At 44.8% G+C, this 18031-nt stretch overlaps 1 protein-coding gene and 1 non-coding gene across 2 annotated transcripts in view; one reads left to right on the forward strand and one right to left on the reverse strand.

Moving 5' to 3' along the window:
• The first annotated feature begins 4982 nt into the window (after window positions 1–4982).
• NINL (ninein like) overlaps window positions 4983–18031 on the forward strand; it is a 170334-nt gene continuing 157285 nt past the window's right edge. Inside the window, exon 1 of the mRNA XM_088026673.1 lies at window positions 4983–5099. The gene's annotated coding sequence lies outside the window, so the exon portion shown is untranslated. The remainder of the gene's footprint in view (window positions 5100–18031) is intronic.
• On the reverse strand, window positions 16420–16480 carry LOC114224550 (small nucleolar RNA SNORD104). The gene has a single exon (XR_003612394.1). It is a non-coding gene; the product is annotated as a small nucleolar RNA SNORD104 (small nucleolar RNA).

The raw sequence follows: 18031 nt of genomic DNA on the forward strand, positions 1-18031 counted from the left end.
CTGGATATGATGCTATGAGAAAGGCATTTTATCTCGGTAGTTCTTCCCAGAACCCATAACACCAGTCAAAATCATTAGAGAACATCAGACAAGCCTGAACTGAGGACATTCTGTGAAACGCCTAACCAGTGCTCCTCATAACTGTCAGGGTCATGAAAAGCAAGGAAAGTCTAGGAAAGTGTCACAGACCAGAAGAGACTGAGGAGACATAATGACTGAATGCCATTTGAGATGTTGATTGGGATCTTGGAAAAGAAAAAGGACCTTAGTGGAAACATTGCTGAGATCAAAAAAAGTCTGGAGTTTAGCTAGCAGTGGTGTCATTTGTAGCTAATCACCTGATTCTCATCACTGAACCATGGTTGTGTAAGATCTTAATATTAAGGGAAACTGGGTGAGAGATATATGGGAACTTTTCACTATCTTTGCAACTATTCCATAAATTTAAAATTATTCTAAAATAATAAATTCTTATTAAAAGAAGAAAAGTGGAATTTACTAAAAGGGTCAAATATATTCAGACTGAGTTAAACTGGGCATATGTGAACTGTCAACATTTACCAAAGGGTAATGAAGCAACGACATCCACAAATGAAAGTATTTTCTAAATGTGCTGAGGTCAGCACTTAGCCATGACTCCCAGGAAATGTTCTAAGAACCTGAATATGGCACATGTTTCCATTAAAGGATAAAAGTCCATTAAAAAACAGAGTTCTTTCTTAAATCATGTGATTGTTGTTACTATGAATTGAAATGACTGTGGAAAATGAATGTGAATTAACAACACTGTGAAACAAATGCAGTATTCTGTGGTCATCTGCCAAAGCCTAGCCATCCGAGGGTATGCTGACATTTCTCAACTCCCTACATCACACTGGAATTTATAGATGGCAATTTCATGATAGGCTATTTAAGAAAAATTAGGATGTTTATATCACAGAGAAAAGCTATGCTTTTCCGTTCCACGTTAATTGAAATGATCATCAGAAACATAAAATTGACACTAAAATTCAATAAAACAATGAATCCTTACTTTTGCCAGGCTTTGTACTACACCCCCCACCCATCATGTCTTAGTGTAGGCATTTACAATCTAATTGGAACTCAAACAAGAAGGACCTACCAGAGGAACTTCAGACAGAGACACAAGACTTAAGTAACAGATCGGACATCAGAATGAATGGCACACAGCAGAGCAGGACTGCTTAGTCAATGGGTAGGGTAAACAATGGGCACTGTGGGGGTCTTCTTAGTAGTGGCCAGATTTGAGTACAACCCTGATGAATAAATAGACTTGAGTAGTTAGAAAGGAGGCGAGGCATGTCAAAAACACAAAGGCAACAGCACAGAGGACACTCTCAAGAGGCAGCTCATACACGGAGCCAGGGGTTCATGATGCAAGTGATAGGAGAAATTGGAAAGGTGAGGTGGGATGTCTAAAGGATTCTGGATGCGGGTCAATGAATCTGGGTTCGACCATCTAGTGAATGTGGAGTCATCAAAGACCTTGAGGAAAGGAATACATATTGAAGCCGGTTTGGGGAAGATTAAGGTCATTCTGTCACAGCAAATAGAGAGATGCAATTAGAAATACTGGGAGACAGGGGCTGTGGCTTTAACATGATAAGGCACATCTTATGATCCAGAACTCTGGAGCCATGGTTTTTCTCTCTCATGTCTCAAGGTCACATCAACCCCACTGAGTCCTGAAGAGGTAACGATTCTTCTTTCCCTTGCATCTTTAGTCTCTCATGATATCAAGCATGTTCTGGAAACAAAATGAGTAGATGTGATGAGAGACCGTAGGATAAGACGAACTATCCAATAGGATTTTCCCAGCTTCAGTTGCTGACCTATTGCTGTTTTTCTTCTACACCCAGGCTGTGGGTAAGATGATATGCTTCTAATGAGGTCACTGAAGTTTACTTCTGAGCCCCATCTCTGGTTAATTATACACAATACTTAGTTTATAAGACAATTATAACTCAGTACTTCCCTAGCAAGTCATGGTGAGGGGAACGCACTTAATGTCTCACTAAGGCACTGAGCAACACTGCAACTTCACCTTCCACCTAAGCAAGATAACCTTGGAGAAACTTCTGGTTTTCATTTCTCTTTGCCTCTAACTCCATTTAGTTTGTAGCTACTACTTCTTTTTATATGCCAACTATATCTGGCCCTTTGGCCACCTTTCCCAGCTAAAATATCAGGTCCAATCACTTCCTGCCTGTTTTTTCCAGCTGAGTTTATTGCCGGCATCTTGAACCCACATTTTCTTCTCTATCTTCTTCCTTGTCTTATCTGATCCCAGCCACCCAGGGTTGGGTCCTCCCATTTTTCTCTGGCTTAAAAGACCTTTTGAAGTGCGCAGAACACTTTTCATTTCTGGAAAGTAGGTGGTGATGGTTGCTACATTTAGGGAAGAAGTCTTAGCTCTGCAGGTAGTTGGAGCTGTGCAGTTGGCCCAGGACAGCAACAGACAAAAGTGGGGTGGGGGTGGGGGGGCATGCTTTAGTAGCCTGCTTTAAACAACCTAAGGAAAATAATTTTATTCATTTTTATATTTATTTATTTTAAGAAAAATAATTTTAATGGCTGTGAGGCTTAAAATAAGATACCTGAATATTTTTATACAATTGAGTTGAAGACTGCTAGTTGAGCCCAGTTATTCACTTTTTTTTCTCCTTAGGGTTATAGAATGTTTACCTGGGTACATGATCATTCTGAATAAAGACTCTTTATTGCTACTGCAGCAGGCACCCCCAGGAACTTAGTATCATAAAGGAATTGGTCAGGATCTTGGCTATGCATCCCCCAGCTAGTCCACATCTGCATGGTGTGGCCTGCCATTGTGTCCCAGCTGGGACGGGTCCCAGGCACATCAGAAGGGTTCCAGCCTCACTCAGAGCAGGTCAGGAAAACCTCACAGCACAGAGCATGAAGTGAGCATCACTTACTAGTCTCCCCTGGTTGCCTTTCACTCTAGGTGGAGTTTGCCACTTGCAGGCAGTTGCAATTTTCACTTGTCCTTGGTTCCCGCCCCCCACCTCCTTTTCCTACCCTGTTCCCCAGAGCCTAGCTTTTATCCGGCCTCCTCCCCACCAGTCACATTTCCCCAGATCCTCACATCCTTTAAAGTAGAGTCCCTACCAAATAAAGACACCTACACCTTCCTCATGCAAGATCACAACTAGCAGTCACAATATCTAGGGAAGAGAAAAGGAGAACCACAAGGGAGCATTGAGAAGGAACAGTCAGAGAAGCCACAGGACAGGCAGGACTGCTGTCAGGGACCCAGAGTGCAACTGGTCCATGCCCTGAAGCCTATAAGATAAGGAGTGAAGACAAGCCTCTTAATTTGATGACTGGAAGGACAGTGGTGGCATTGAGAGCACTGAGAGGAGGAGGGGGAAGGGGTATGTATGCAGCCCGAGGTCTCTGATCAGCAGCGGGGTCCAGCCAGAGCATGTGCAAGTTCTGGGGTCAGATTTTGGCACCTGGGAGCTATATGGATCCCAGTATGTTATTTCATGCTTAAGCTTCATTTCCCGCCTCTGTAAAAGGACAATTTTACAACTATGGCCTGGGATCGTTGTGAGGATTAAAATAAGGTTGTGCATGGAAGGAACCCAGCATAAAATGAGTAACTGTGGTTGCTTCCACCAAAACCTTGGAGTCCCCCTTTCTCTCTCCCACAACCCACCTCCAAATGGACGCACTTCCTACCTGCCGGACCACCCCAAATATCCTTCATCTAACCACTCCTCACCCCCTCCACCTTGGTCCAAGCCACCTTCACCTCTCAGTCAATTACTGCCATCACTTCTTAATGGTCTCCCTACTTCAATCTTTGCTCGCTCTCTCCCCACTTGCCCTCACCCAGTGATTAGAGCGACTTTAAGTCCAACCACAAGTTCCCCCTACTAAACACTGAGTAGTAACCAAGTCCTTACAAGGGGCACCAAGGCCCTACCTACCTCTCTGCCCATCTCTCACTTCTTTTTGGCCTCACACACCACACTCTTCACTCTGCCACTCTTCCTGGCCACGAAGAAACTCACTGGGCATCCTCTAGACTCAAGGCCTGGCCAACTGTTCCCCCAGCTTGCTGCCTGTCGTCCACCCTCACCCCTTTTTGGTCTTCACTTAAAATGTCACCGTTCCTCTGAACTTCCCTGGCCCAACCTCCTGCACTCCTTAAACTCCTCTCTTAATTTGCTTCTTTTGGCATTTATAACTAACATTTTTGTATATTCCATTTAAGATTTTATTTATTTATTTTAAAGATTTTATTTATTTGACAGAGACAGCGAAAGAGGGAACAGAAGCAGAGGGAGTGGGAGGAGAAGCAGGCTTCCGGCTGAGCAGGGAGCCCGACACCGGGCTCGATCCCAGGACTCTGGGACCATGACCTGAGCTGAAGGCAGACGCTTAACGACTGAGCCACCCAGGCGCGCTCATTTAAGCTTTTAAATTGTCTTCCGGTGTGTAAACTCCACGAGGGGCAGGTATTTTATTTGGCCCACCCTCCCCGCATTGTTACTGCTCCATTTTCAGCCCCAGGGACGACGCGTGGCACTAGTACGTGCTCAATAAATATTTGATTTCATAAATGACGGGAAGACAGGAACCATAAGTTTTGTGTCTTCCGGTTCCTTCACCTGCGAATTTGGGGTATTTCTACTACCTGGCTTGCCTCCTCAGGGTGTTCCCAGAAGATGATGCTGGAGTAAGGACTGTGAACAGCCAAACCACGTATGAGCACGTCGCTAACAGAAAGCTGCAGCTCTACACTCCCAGGACAGGCCACGGAGACTGACTGAGGAGGCGCCCGCGCCCCTGCTCGCCTCTCCCGGGCCCGCACGCCCCCGCCCACATGGCGCCCACACGCCCCGCCCACTCGGGTTGGGCCCGCGGAGCCTGGCGCAGGGAGGACAAGGAGGCGGCGCTTGGACGCTGCAGGAACGCTGCGTCGGGGCCTCCAGACACAAAGGGCTGCCGGCGGTACGAGTCTTGGGCTCCCCGCGCAAGCGCCAGCGCCCTTGGCTTGCGACCCTGTACCCCGCGCGCGAGGGACATCCGAGGCGCCCACAGCCCAGGTGAGCGGGGCTGGGGCGGGGCTGCGGGGCCCGCCCCTCCGCCGCACGTGCGGCAGGCCCAGGCTCGCTCCCCGCGGGTGGGGCAGCGGAGGAGAAAGGCTACAGGTCTCCCGGGCTGCGCCCCAGGCAGTCGGCAGGTGGGGACCAGGGGGGCCGGGGCCCTGCGACTGTTGGCGCGGCGGGATCGTGGGGGCGAACCCCGCGACACCCCCCGCCCTAGCCTCGACTCCCGGGACCGGGTCCTGCGCGGGGTCCGTGTCCTCCCTTCGCCTCCGGGTATGGGACCCCAGGTTCGGTAAGCCTGACGTGCTGGCCGCTTTTTTCCGTCACCCCGGAAGGCGGGGGGGAGGGGCGGGGCGGGAGGTCACTTAAAAAGAACGTGTCCTGCGGGAATCCAGCTGCTCCACCAAACCTTTGAAAACCAGATCCTACAGTTGCTGCCGTTCCTGCAGTGTGCGTGGTTCTCGCAACGAGTTTGCAGCTTTCTGGCCCCTCTGCTGAGTTGGACGCTAAACTCCCGGCGTGCGATCAGGATCGGGACGAGGGCTGTGGTCCTCACTGATGACTCGGAGGTTAAATGGTGGGTAGAGAGCATGAGCCGAGGCCGCTGACTTCGCTCCAGGGACGCGCGCGGCTGCCAGGCACCCAGGCTCCTGGATCGCCCACGGTGCCAGGTCCCTCAGTCTCCCCCTTCACCTGCAGAGCGCGAGGCCCGGTTCCTCTGAGCATGCCACTTAATCCACAGAATGTTAAGATTGCATCCCTCCGTACAGAAACTTTTTAGGATGTACCTGCTTCCTTTGGTTGTATCACGAGTTTGCACTTGGGAAAATTGTTTGAAATAACATGCCACTCTCAGGGACTAAAAATAGTCTGTTGCAAGTTTTATGTGTTGTACTAGTTGTTCAGCAGGATCATCCCTTTCCTCCCATCGGTGGGCTCAGTCACAAATCCCACATAGGAGTCTGTCCAGTCTCTTTGGGTGTTTCACACTCATAAATCGTGCTCTGGAGACTTAGGCCAAGCCATCCAACAGTGGACGGGGGGCGGGTGTCAGGGCAAGAACTGTGGAGCTGGAGGGCTTGGAGAAGATCAAGTGATGCTTAAGGTTTCACCTCCAGCACCGTCAAGTAGGAGGGAGGGATTATGGGTGACCTTGTGTTTTTCTTAGAGGCCTTTGCTGGGATTTCCAAGTTTTCCACATTGAACTTAGAATACATTTCAAAGCAGAAAATTAAAAAAACTTAAAAAAAGGTAGTTAAAATTAATTTGTTAAACAGAACACTGAGCAGCCTCACAGTTTTATGAACTGTGTGCAAGAGTCTGTATATTAAAGAAAAGTGCTAAGGCAGATAAGTAATGTACTACCATGCTGTCCCTTTTCTGTTTGATTTATATCTGTATTAGTGGCTTAAACTATTAGAGATTGAACTAGTCCTATACTAGCAAATAAAAATGGGTCTTGTGTATTTATATATAGTTCAGATTCAATAAAAAATAGAGGATAAACATTTTTGCAGAATGAGGAAATAACAGGCCTTCTCTGAAGAACCGGAACTTGAGATAACATTTAACATCATCAAATTAGAAACAACATTTTATAGAGCAAAAGGTAGGGTTTCAGCATTTTTTCAGTTGAGGACTTTATATAATCTTTGATGGAAAACTGTTTTTTTCTCTAACCCTTATTTATCTTCATACATTGTGGTTTACAAGGCTGTTCAGAGGTGAGTGAACTGACAGTCATTTGCTAATAGCGTGTTGGAAATCCCTTAGTGTTAGTGTGTCGTTTGTTGTGGTCCTTAGTCCTCATGAACATTTGGTGGTAGAAAATAGAGTAACAGAAGAGTTGCAAAGTTCTAACTGTAAGTTTTCAAAGTATTCAGATCCTGCCCTTTTATGGTGAGTGGTTTTAAGTACTGGTTGGTGGGGGCTCCTTTTTTGGGGGAAGATGGCGTATGTGGTGTTTGAAATTTGGACATGTGAGAGATCCCTCTGACCATAATCTTTCTACCTTGGACACTTACCTCTGGATTTTACCAGGAGCAGGCGGCTGCTAGATCTCTTTCTCCTTGCCTGGCTCAAGAAAGGACTAGAATGAGGAGGCAGAAACAGTGTCCTGGTCTCACACCTTGAGCTGGAAGTTTCAGAGGGGCAGTCAGGGGCATGGTGTGGCTCCTGACTGGAGGGAACAGTGCCCTCTGACCTGGTGGGGCAACTCCAGGGCCACAGCCACTTTGCTCTCAATTCCGTGGTCGTTTTGTAAAAGGTTGAATGGCAGTGGCTGTAACTAGGCTTAAGATTTGGGCTTAGCTGAGACCTTGGCTTCAAGTACAAATTAAGAATTCAGGCTCAAGGCCAGAGATTTGGTTAATCACAAGCAGGAAGCCAAAACTTTGGGTCAGATTCTACCTGGAGCTATTTGGAGGGCTGCAGTAGCAGAAGGCTTTCCTCCCTCCATCCATAGGGTAACCTTGAGCCTCCTGGTGAGACTTTTCCACCAAAGGATTTTGAATGTTGCTTTCTGTGAACCCAGGAATGGGAGTCTTTTGGACGGTGTTCTGTGTTTTTAAAATCTTGGTGAAGTTAGAGCGTGTAGCTGGCGCTGCCTGGTTGTACTCATCTGTCTCCCTCAACCCTGGATTGTCCTTCCTTAAACTTCAACATAATGGCGTCTTGTTTCTCAAAGACTGGTACACGGTCTCCCTTGAGTTGAAATCATTTATTTCTCAAATAAACCAACACCCTCTAGGTAATTCTAATGCACTCAAGTTTGAGAAGCGCTGGCATATGCCAGCTTTTGTGCATTGACTTATTTTGTATTTCTTTTTTTTTCAAAGATTTTATTTATTTATTTGAGAGAGAGGGAGACAGAGGTAAGAGTAGAAGCAGAGAGGAAGGGAGAAGCAGGCTCCCTGTGTGCCAGGGAGCCTGACAAGGGGCTCGATCCCAGGACCCTGGGATCATGACCTGAGCCGAAGCCTTACCTGACTGAGCCACTCAGGCACCCCAACTTATTTTGTATTTCATGAGAGGAAACCAGCAGATCCTTTTATGATGTGACACAGGCTCTTATAACCCAGTTATTTTATTTTGGGATCTGCTTTGTTAATAAGTTAAAATTTTGGTGTGTTGGGAGTTTGTCAAAGTGAACATCATTTATTATTACTGTTAAAGATCTGAAGGGAAGTCATTCTTCACAATGTCTAGTTTTTTTAAGTTTTCAGTTAATAATTTTACATTTGTGGATGTCCATCAGTTGGGATATTTTTAGCTACCAGTGATGGAAAACCCAACTCAGTCTTGGCTTAAACAGAAAGGAAGTCCGGAAGGAAAGTATAGCACTTCAGGATGGGTTGTTCCAGTGGCTGAACCAGTATTTGGGGGCCCAGGCTGCCCCTTTTTTGCACATTGTCATGTTGGTGGTAGCTGTCTCACATCTGGAGGAAGAGGGAGGGTGGCTTCTGTGACTCTAAGAATGAGGAGGAACACACCCAGTGGCCTCTGCGTCATTGTCTTCTGGCCCATTGAACCAGTCACCAGCTGGAAGGGGGCCTACCCCACCTTGGTCTGTGATAGGCTCCACACTTCCCTGCTGCTACTCCATGGAGGCAGGGTGCATGGGGGCTATGGGAGCACAGGCTTTGTGTACCTGGTCACTAGAGGCCTGTGTGGCTCACCACACAGCTGGAGTGTGTCCCCTGGGCCCTCGGCATGGCTTGTGCGCTGGCTATGCTGGTTGTCAGAAATGGAGCCCTTGTCTCTTGGTGATTTGATTTTATTTATTTTTTTAATTTTTTAAACTTTTAAAATTTTTTTGGTAATTTGTTTTTAAATTGTGCGCTCACTATGTACCAGGCTCTGTTTTCTGCTTTTGGTAAATTCTTCCATGTAGTGCTCATAGGAGTCTGCTGCGCCAGGGCATGCTCTTGTCCACATCTCGAAGATGGGGTTATGCTCAGAATCCCGTGGCACCAGGATCTGGATAGGCTCTCTGCAGATCCTATGCCTCCTAGCATGTGGGATTTCTACCATATGTCACTGCCTCAGCGACTAGATCATTTCTGTCCATTAAAAAGAAAGGAGTTTTCAGTGCTGGTAAAAAGTTGTGACACGATCTGTCTAGATGTGTAAAGTGAGAGGTAAGGGAATCAACAACTCAAATTCCATGTTAAGCATAATTGTGTTTTGCATTGGTAGACATCCTGGGTGTGCATGCCCAAGGAAATAACATTAAAAAGATGAGTCTGATGTTGGGATTGGGCCTGTAGCCTCTGCCAGCCATCCTGTGGTCCTGCCAGGGCAACCTCCTAGGAGTGCCATTCACACCGGGGGCCTGTGGGGTCTCCCTCAGGGTCACAGATGGCATCAGACCATATACATAAGAACCAACATCAACTAATGTAATTAAACCGTCACTGATATGGGGCTTAGCTTAAGGGCACAGGAATTTCATAAACAGTTACACATTATTTAAAAATCAATAGAGTGGTCTGCTTAGTCAGAATTTGACAGCAAGTTGCCATACCCTAGGGCGAGCTCAAGGTATTTAGAACATCTTTACCTGCCCTGGCTCTACTCAGGTGGCCCGAGGAGGGATGGGCTAGGACTGCCAGTCCATGTGGTCTCCAGGCTTTTGGCTGTGTTCATGAACATGGACAAAACTGGGCAAGAGTGGGCAGTACCACCCAGTCCCCAGCTGGGGAGAGACTACAGGACAGATGAGCTTCCTCCCTGCATACTCAGGGGCTGCGTGTCCCCATGTGGATTGGGGAAAAACTGAGAGTTCATTCTCCCCGTGATAACAGGGAAGGTAGTACCTTCTGCCCCAAGGAAGCCAGTTCCTAAGGGCTGACTGTAGCTCAGCCAGTTAGTTCCCTGGATTCAGCTGACTGATTTTGTGGTCCGACTTCAGTGAGGTCACTACTCCCCAAGGACCTAAATAAAGGGAAGTAACAAGTGAGTTTGCCTCCTGACTTGGCCAGAAACCTAGATGCCCAATTTCTAAACCCCACGATCTATATTAGTGGCCTGTTCTCACTGCCAGTAGCACTCCTCAGAAAACTGCTTCAAATAGGATGTTTGCAGGGGTCCTGCCTAACTCAAACTTAGCCAGGCCTGCTCTGTAGCAAAAATGCTTAAAATTAAGCAGGTCTTGACACATTTTAAATTCTTTTTGAATTTTTATTATTTCACATTGTATACATAAAGTAAGACTTTGTTGTTTGTAGATATTACTACTGAAAATTCTCATAATTTGGGGCTCCTGGGTGGTTTAGTCATTTGAACATCTGATTCTTGATTTTGGCTCAGGTCATGATCTTGGGGTCCTGGGATCAAACACTGAGTCTGGCTCTGTGCTCAGCAGAGAGTCTGCTTGAAATTCTCTCTCCCTCTGACATCCCCCCCCCCGCCACATGCATGCACTCTCTAAATAAATAAATAAAATAAATATAATCTTTTTTAAAAAAGATTTTATTTATTGGGGTGCCTGGGTGGCTCAGTTGTTAAGTGTCTGCCTTTGGCTCAGGTCATGATCCCAGGGTCCTGAGATCAAGCCCCACATTGGGCTCCCTGCTCAGCAGGAAGCCTGCTTCTCCCTCTCCCATTCCCTCTGCTTGTGTTCCTGCTCTTTACTCTCTCTGTCAAATAAATAAATAAAATCTTTAAGAAGAAAAAGATTTTATTTATTCATTTGAGAGAGAGAGAGAGTGGCAGTGGGGAGGGGCAAAGGGAGAGGGAGAAGCAGGCTCCCCACTGAGCAAGGAGCCCGATGTAGGGTTCGATCCCAGGACCCTGAGATCATGACCTGAGCCAAAGGCAGATGTTTGACTGAGCCACCCAGGCGCCCCTAGGTAAATAAAATCTTTAAAAAAAATTCTCATAATTCACATTCTTATAAAAGGTAATTGCCCTGCTGTGGATGCCATCCTAACTAAGTGATCAAAGTTAAGGTCACCTGTAAAGAGACATCACTGGGCCTTCTTGATGAGAGGTACTGAGAAGGACACTACCTCACCCACCTCACCCTGAGGGTATTCCCCCCATAACCTGACTCTCTGTGTGGAGACATCAGACAAACTCCTGTTTGTGTGATGTTCTACAGAGTAACTAACTGGCCTTTGTACTCTTCAAACATTTCAAAGTCAAGAAACACAAAGACTGAGGAACTATTCTAGTTGAAAGAGGACTAAAGGGACCTGACACCTGTATATGCTACTTGACCCTGGAATGGAGCCAAGAAAGGGGTAGAAGAGCTATAAAGGACATTATTGGTACAGTGGACAAAATTTGAATGTGAATGATGGAATAGACAATAGTATTATATCAGTGTAACATTTCCTGAGTTTGATCATTCTGTTGTCACCATGTCCTTGAGTTTGGTAAGTGCATACTGAGATATTTAGAGATAGGAGGGCACAAAGTATGAAACAGTCTGAGAGAATGAAGGAGAAGGGTGGGGAAAGAAAATGATACAATGCACAAAATGGGGCAAAGTGAAAACAACTGGTGAAGCTCCCTAGGTAAAGGGTATTTTGGGAATTCTTTGTACTGTTTTTGCAACTTTTCTATAAACTTGAAATTATATCAGAATTAAAAAGTTACAAAAACAGATGTCTACTCTGTATTCACTGCAATCTAAATACCTTTGTTTTTCATGTTACAATGTCCGAATTTGGGATGCATCTTGCAATCCATGCTATTTTAGTATTGTTTCAGATTTTGACAACAGTTTTTCCTTTTTAGTCATTGGTTTTAGAATCAGTGGCATCTTGGATTTGATGAACTGTGGTATTTTCTCTGGCTTTGTTGTCTGAAGAGGTGGGAGAAAAGACAGTCCTTCCAGTAGTTTCCTGCGTATAGCGTTTTCATTCCCTAATGCTTCATAGTAGGCCAGACGTCCAGCTGCTTTTGCTCATTCCCCCTCCGTGCCTCATAGATATTTCAAACTCAACACATTCCAGCTGGATTTGTCTTCACCTCCAGCACTCCAAACTGCTTGCTCTTCCTGTGTGTTTCCTGTCTCAGGGAGTGGAAACCTGATTTTTAGCCAATGATGGCCTAGGAATGACCCCATGGGAAGAGTGTATGAGGGAGATGAGTCGGTGTGAGGCCCTCACCCAGTCTCACCTCAGGACAGATACTAGTTTTAGTGCTGCCCGTTTCTTGAAGTGTCTTTGGGCTCCAAATGTTTGTGCCTCGTTTTCTCCATTTGTTAAGTGAGAATGTCTTCCCAAGTCTATTAAGGTAATGGACGAGACAACTTTAAGGTACAATAAAACTCTGAAATTCTGTGACTTAAAATGGGAGAGCTTTTTAAAAAGACTCTTATACTATAATCATTCAAAGAGCTGATTCCCGTTAAGCAGACAACCCTGAGCTCATAGGTCAGTGAAGGACAGGTGTGTGGCCAGGCTCCTGTTTCTTGACTCCTAGCACTTGCTCCCAGATTTCTTTCCTGTTCTGGGGTGAGTCAAGGTGGGGTTGATTTTGTACACTGGGTGCTCAAAGGGACTGCCAGGCACAGGTGCGTTTCATAGAACTTGGAGTAGCCTGGTGCTCCTGAGCTCCTCTCTGCACTGGGGCCACCAGTCACTGTAGTGTTGGAAACTTCTGTGGCAGTGCGTCAAGTCTCCCTTAGCTCTTGAGCCGCCTGTGTGTCAGACTTGAAGAGGGTTCCATCCTAAGTGTTATTTTGCATCAGTCCAGGATTACAACATTTTATTTTAGTTTATTTTGTTTGGCATGGACTTCAAGCAACTGCAATAGCAAAGGACGGTGATTTCCCCAGGGCCTGGTTCTTGGACTACTGTGTTTCATCTACATTTAAGATTATTAGTTCTTGGCAATTCTGAATCGGCTTTATGGCCATTGAGTTGTTGCTGTTGACACTGACCTTCACAGCAGGCTCATTCTTTTTTTTTTTTTTAAGATGTTTATTTATTTATTTATTTAACAGATAGAAAGCACAAGTAGGCAGAGCAGCAGACAGAGGGAGAGGGAGAAGCAGGCTCTCCGCCGAGCAGGGAGCCTGATGCGGGGCTCGATCCCAGGACCCTGGGATCATGACCTGAGCCGAAGGCAGCCGCTTAACGGACTGAGCCACTCAGGCGCCCCCAGGCTCATTCTTTAGAAGTAGAAACCCAGAATCTTCAACCCACTGTTGGATTCTGTGGACTTTTTTTTTTTTCCCTTAAGGTTTTTTTTTAAATTTTATTTTATTGTGTTATGTCACCATACATTACATTATTAGTTTTTGATGTAGTGTTCCATGATTCATTGTTTATGTATAACACCCAGTGCTCCACTCAATACGTGCCCTCTTTAATACCCATCACCAGGCTAACCCCTTCCCCCACCCCCTTCCCTCTAGAACCCTCAGTTTGTTTCTCAGAGTGTCTGTGGACTTTTAAATATGTGTAGAGAACAGAGAAGATCAACATTTACCTTTATATCTTAATTGCATGTCTGGAATTTCAGATGAGAAAGTTGGGACAATAATGAGGGGGGATTGTCATGGTTTTCTAAATAAATGTTATCAGTTGTGTTATTCTCTTATTTTCTTTATAGCCAACATGAAACAAAGGTTACACCCTGGTTCTGGTAAAGAGAAGGTATCTCATTGTTTTATAGCAGGTGAATAGAAATGGATTGGGATATGGATTGTTTGGTTGAAGTATTGCTTTATAATTTTGGGGACTATTCAAGTTAGTGTTCTTTCCTTATAATTAGGTTTACTAATATAAAATTCCTGTAGAACATTAGGACCTTCTGGTTTGGTTTAGAGCTGGAAGAGACATTGCCCCATATATTCTGGATTTCAGAGTCCTGACTTATACATGGAAAAACTTTTTTTTTAATATTCAAAACCACTTTGTATGTTTGGATATTATTAGTAGGCAAGAGGCAGGATGTAAAGGTTGGTAGTTCTGACTATGAGTTAAACCTCAATATGTGTTCATTTACTAGCTCTGTGATTTTGGGTAAATACTTAAACTCTCAGTGTTTCAATATCCTCACCTTTTTTTAAAATTTATTTTTATTATCAACATATAATCTATTATTTGTTTCAGGGGTACAGGTCTGTGATTCATCAGTCTTACACAGTACACAGCGCTCACTACAACACATACCCTCCCCAGTGTCCATCATCCCACCGCATCCCTCCCACACCCCTCCACTCCAGCAACCCTCAGGTTGTCTCCTGAGATTAAGAGTCTTTTATGGTTTGTCTCCCTCACTGGTTTCATCTTGTTTCATTTTCTCCTCTCTTTTATGATCCTCTGCTTTGTTTCTCAAATTCCACATATCAGTGAGATCATATGATAATTGTCTTTCTCTGACTTATTTCGCTTAGCATAATACCCTCTAGTTCCATCCACGTTGTTGCAAATGGCAAGATTTCATTTTTTGATGGCTGCATAATATTCCATTGTATATATGTACCACATCTTCTTTATCCATTCATTTGTTGATGGATGTCTAGGCTTTTTCCATAGTTTGGCTATTGTGGACATTGCTGCTATAAACATTGGGGTGCAGGTGCCCCTTTGGATTATTACATTTTTATCTTTGGTGTAAATACCCAGTAGTGCAATTGCTGGGTCGTATGGTAGCTCTATTTTCACTTTTTGGGGAACCTCCATACTGTTTTCCAGAGTGGCTGCACCAGCTTGCATTCCCACCAACAGTGTAGGAGGGTTCCCCTTTCTCCACATCCTCGCCAACATCTGTTTCTTGACTTGTTTAGATGTAAGGTGGTATCTCATGGGGTTTTGATTTGTATTTCCCTGATAATGAGTGATGTTGAGCACTTTTTCATGTGTCTGTTGGCCATTTGGATGTCTTCTTTGCAGAAATGTCTGTTCATGTCCTCTGCCCGTTTCTTGATTGGATTATTTGTTCCTTGGGTATTGAGTTTGATAAGTTCCTTATAGATTTTGGATACTAGCCCTTTATCTGATATGTCATTTGCAAATCTCTTCTCCCATTCTGTCGGTTGTCTTTTGGTTTTGTTGACTGTTTCCTTTGCTGTGCAAAAGCTTTTTATCTTGATGTAGTTCATTTTTTGCCTTTGCTTCCCTTGCCTTTGGCAATGTTTATAGGAAGAAGTTGCTGTGCCTGAGGTCGAAGAGGTTGCTGCCTTTGTTCTCCCCTAGGATTTTGATGGATTCCTGTCTCACATTTAGATCTTTCATCCATTTTGAGTCTATTTTTGTGTATGGTGTAAGGCAGTGATCCAGTTTCATTCTTCTGCATGTGGCTGTCCAATTTTCCCAACACCATTTGTTGAAGAGACTGTCTTTTTTCCATTGGATATTCTTTACTGCTTTGTCCAAGATTAGTTGACCATAGAGTTGAGGGTCCATTTCTGAGTTCTCTGTTCTGTTCCATTGATCGATGTGTCTGTTTTTGTGCCAGTACCATGCTGTCGTGATGATTACAGCTTTGTAGCAGAGCTTGAAGTCTGGAATTGTGATGCCACCAGCTTTGCTTTTCTTTTTCAACATTTGTCTGGCTATTTGGGGTCTTTTCTGGTTCCATCAATATCCTCACCTTTAATGTGGGGCTAACACTGGTGTCTCCCTCACAAGGTTAATAAATTCCTAAGTGCTTAGGAATGTCCCCATTGAATGATGAGCTCAAGAAATAGGAGTTTTGTATTATCACAAGATTATTTGGCAAAAGCAAGCAGCCTACTGAGGGGTCAGAGGTAGAGACCTCTTTCCTGTGGCTCTGACTATGCAGGACTTACACAGCTGGGAGTAGAGTGTTTAGAAAATCTCCTAGTGCCCTTTTCATTTTTCTTCCCTCAACCTTTAAAGTTCACTTGACTGAAATAAAAATAAATAGCAATAGTTGTCCCACCAAAAGAAATGTTATGATGGCAAAATATGCAAATAGTTCAAAAAATAATAAATTAGGGGGACGCCTGGGTGGCTCAGATGGTTAAGCATCTGCCTTTGGCTCAGATCATGATCCCAGAGTCCTGGGATCGAGCCCTGCGTCGGGCTCCCTGCTCAGTGGGGAGCCTGCTTCTCCCCCTCCCTCTGCTTCTCCCCCTGCTTATGTTCTCTCTCTCTCTCTGTATCTCTGTGTCTCGAATGAATAAATACAAAATCTTAAAAAAAAAAACCCAAGAAAACCAAAAAATAATAAATTAGGTACTTAAAGGAAAAGAATGTATTAACCAAGACCTTATTACCCTCCAGGTTCTGTGCTCATTTCCTGCAGTGTGTATTTTGTGGAGTCGAAATGGGAGCATGTGCTAGATTTCTGCTTTGTTCTACTAATTTCAGGTTTGTTTTTCCCATTCCCCACTCCCAACATCACTGGTGTCAGCAGTCTAATATATGCTTTGATTGGGATGTCATCTCTGCAGTAATTTCAGGTTTGTCTTTTTTTAACGTTCAAGTGTTTGTGTGTTGTTGGAGTTTACAGCCTTGTCTGTTGATATATACCATGGTGTGTTGTGTTTCCCTTTTGTTAGGCTTTTGATTTTGTTCTGAGCAGTTAGCGACTTTCAACTAACATTCTATGAAGAATTACAATCTTCCTGTTTTCTTTCTCTGTGGATATAAAATGTATGCACCTTTCTTCTTTCTTATAGCCCTGCCAGATGCTTACCACTGCCCACTCACATTGCACGTGGGTGAGTGTGCAGTGGGATCTCTGATCAGAACTTCCCCACTGGCTCCTATCTGTTGGGGGGTGTGGGAGGGTCAACCCTTGACCCTGGTGTGCCAGACAGATGGAATCATGTCACCTATGCCCTGGTGTGAAAAAGTCTAAATTGTTTTAATTTGGGTTTCTTTACTGAAAAGCAAGACTGTGCCTATTCAGTGTTGGCTTGGTTTTTTTTTAATGAAAAGCAAGATTGTGCCTCTAGGTGATCAGCCTCTTTTCCTGGATCTCTCCACCACATTGTTCTTCCCAGAGTGAGAATGCTGAAGCAAGCAGCAGCATGCTCCTTCTGCTCACCTCCTGGTCTGTATTTGCTAATAATGTGTTAACAAGGAGGTTTCACAGTAACATGCAAGGAACAGCCACTCGCTCAGCTTCTCAAACATTTTAGAAAAGAAAAAAAAAAGTTAGTATTCGTACAAATTGTTCCACCTGGTGAACTGATAAAGCTCCGGGTGGTTCTGTGACCAGTAATAATATTTCTCAAATGGTAAGTGTTGTGGGAGCTCCACATTCCTGGGTGTGAGTTGCGCAACAGCATTCAGGAACGAGTCCGTTCTGCTTGCCTCCCTGCTTGCCCTAGCGCCAGCGCTTGAGAAGTCGAGGTTACTAGTCCTGAGTGCCTGTTTGTCTCTCTCGAGATGTATGTGCACCCACATCTCCCCTCTCCTTCACAGTGGCCTCCCGGGAGTGGGTGACCCACCTAGCTCCATTTGACGCAGACGGGCTGCAGCCGTCGGATGGGAGGGAGATTGCAGCTTCACAGACCAGCATTCCACACCGTTGCTGCTCAGACGGGAGTGAGGTTGAGACCCTTTGGGAAGTTAGTGATCACAGGCCCTCAGAGGTAAACTGAAACTATTTTATTCAATAAAACTAGGTATAAATGCCTTAGCATTTATAAAGCTGCAGCAGGATAATTGAAATTCAGTATGTGTTTTATTCTGTTTTTTCAATTCCAAGACAGCAGCTAGACTTTGGTGTTCCCTTGCCTTCAGGGGGCTTTATGTTATAGGGCTGAAGGCAGAAGTTTCTGGAAAATGATCTCCCTCCTCTTAAAAAAATTGCATATGCTAAAATTGACGTGTGTGTGTTTGTGTGTGTGTGTGTGTGTGTGTGTATGGTATGGTTCTGAGAGTTGAAACACACGTATAGATTTGTAACTGTCACAACAATGAGAATACGGAACAGTTCCATCACCCAAAAATCACTCTTGCTACCGCTTTGTAGTCCTAAATCCCGCCCAC

This window comes from Eumetopias jubatus, unplaced genomic scaffold, assembly GCF_037043125.1.
Source record: "Eumetopias jubatus isolate StellerSeaLion01/CBP00866 unplaced genomic scaffold, mEumJub1_p1.0 scaffold_9, whole genome shotgun sequence".
NCBI classification, from domain to species: Eukaryota; Metazoa; Chordata; class Mammalia; order Carnivora; family Otariidae; genus Eumetopias; species Eumetopias jubatus.